Consider the following 2577-nt stretch of genomic DNA (forward strand, 5'->3'; position numbering starts at 1 on the left):
GGCTCTTTGCCGTCTGCCGCGGACGGCAAAGAAGACACGTGGCATGCAGCTGTGCTTCCTGGGAGCTGACCCATTTGGTCAGTTTGCCTACAGTGGCAGACGACAAAGACTTTGCCATCAGTTGTAGACGGCAAAGAACCTGCCATGTAGTGACGTGTAGATGACATCATAAGGCGGACGGCAAAGACACTAGAAATTTTGCCGTCAGCGGCGGACGGCAAAGGCCTGCCGTTAGCCACTTAACGGACTGACAGCGCAATTATTGCCGTCCGCTCTCTTTGTCGTCCGCCATAGACGGCAAAGGGCCTTTGCCGTCAGCCGCCAGGAAGCAGACGGCAAAGTAGCTGTTTACCGTAGCCTACTTTGCCGGAGCCTTTTGCCGTCCGCGGCTGACGGCAAAGGCTTTGCCGTCCGCCATTCATGCCTTTGCCGTCCGCCGTGGTAGACGGCAAAATAGCTGATTCCTGTAGTGCGAGGGAAATTATCACCGTAGAGGTCCCTACTTTGATGGTACTAATTTTGCTAGTTGGAAGCATAAAATGAAAATGCATATTCTTGGACATAACCCCGCCGTTTGGGCTATTGTGTGTGTTGGTTTGCAAGGTGACTTCTTTGTTGGGAGAGAACCAAACCGTGAAGCTACCGCGGATGAGTTGAAGATGTTGCAATACAATGCTCAAGCTTGTGATATTCTCTTCAACGGATTGTGCCCCGAAGAATTCAACAAAATCAGCCGTCTTGAGAATGCGAAGGAAATTTGGGACACTTTGATTGATATGCACGAAGGTACCAACTCCGTCAAGGAATCCAAGTTGGATGTGCTTCAAAGTCAACTTGACATGTTCAAGATGAAGGATGGTGAAGGTGTCGCTGAAATGTACTCTAGGCTTGCTCTCATCACAAATGAGATTGCCGGCTTCGGAAGTGAAGAGATGACCGATAGATTCATCATCAAGAAGATTCTAAGAGCCTTGGATGGAAAATATGATACCGTGTGCACATTGATCCAAATGATGCCCAATTACAAAGATCTCAAGCCAACGGAGGTGATTGGAAGAATTGTTGCTCATGAGATGTCACTTAAGGATAAAGAGGAACTTCACAACAAATCAAGTGGTGCCTATAAAGCCTCATGTGAAGCCCCCACATCATCAAGTGAGAAACAAGACTTCAATGAAGAATTGAGCTTAATGGTGAAGAACTTCAACAAGTTCTACAAGAGTAGAAGCAAAGATAGAAGCTTCAAGTCAAGGTCCTACAATGACAAAAGATCTTCTAGTCGAGAGCGAAACTGCTACAGTTGTGGAAGACCCGGACACTATTCCAATGAGTGTACGGCTCCCTACAAGAGAAGAGAAGATTCTCCAAAAAGAAGAAGCAAAGAATCACCACCAAGAGAGAGAAGGAGTAGAGATGATCGTTATGAACGAAGATACTCACGGAGAAGCAAGGATTCGGAAAGGAAGGAAAAATCATCAAGGAGCTACACAAGACGAAGACATCAAGCTCATGTTGGTGAATGGGTATCCGGCTCCGACTCCGACAGCCACTCCGAGAGAAGTTATCACTCCAACTCCGAAGATACTCAAGATGAAGGTGTTGCCGGTCTAGCACTTGTGTCAACCAACTCCTACGACATATTTGACTCACCAAATGAAGGAGTTGGAAGATGCCTCATGGCCAAAGGTCCTAAGGTAACACATCCCGAGTATGTTGATTTCAATAGTGATGAAGATGACTTGTTAGGTGATGATTTGCTTGTTGACAACTCTAGTGATGAATACTATGATGGAAGACCAATTAATCATGCTAATCAAGATAAAACGAATGACAATGATAAGGAGAAGATTGAGGCTCTAACTAAAGAATTAAACACTCTTAAGTTAGCTCATGAAACTATCTTCGAAGATCATCGAGAACTTTTAAGAGCTCATGAGAAATTACGCTTTGAAAAGCTCAATCTTGAGCAAGAGCATGAGTTCTTAAAAGCAATCAATGATGATCTCCGCAAGAAAAGTTCTTCTCACATTGCCAAGCGTTTACTCTTATCCACTTACAAGCCTCAAGTGAAGTCTAGTAACAAGAACAAGAAAGATTCTTCCTCTAGCTATAACAAAGATCATGCTAAATCGAATATTGTTGCTTCTAGTAGTTCTCTTGATTCCACTAATGATTCCCTGAGCCAAGTTACACTTGAGCAAGAAAATAGTTTATTGAAGGGAATTATAGAGAAAGGAGTGTACAAAAGCCTTGCCGGGAGTAAGCAATTCGAGGAAATTGTGCGCAAGCAAGGAATGCACCGGAAAAATCAAGGTGTTGGTTTTGAACGAAAGTTCAATGCCAATGGAGTTGAGTGCGAAGAAGATCAATACCCCAAGACAAAGTTTGTTCCTCAACAAAAGAAGTATGATACTTCTTTCAAGGGGACACAAGCTCAAGATGATCTTCCACCACAAGACTACAAGCAAAAAGGCAAGGACAAGCTTCAAGAGGAAAATGATGCATTTGAAGAAGCTCCTAAGACCTTAGTCAAGTGGATTCCCAAGACTACTTCAAGTTCCACTTCATCAAGTACGA

The sequence above is a fragment of the Triticum aestivum genome, chromosome 4A (assembly GCF_018294505.1).
Source record: "Triticum aestivum cultivar Chinese Spring chromosome 4A, IWGSC CS RefSeq v2.1, whole genome shotgun sequence".
NCBI classification, from domain to species: Eukaryota; Viridiplantae; Streptophyta; class Magnoliopsida; order Poales; family Poaceae; genus Triticum; species Triticum aestivum.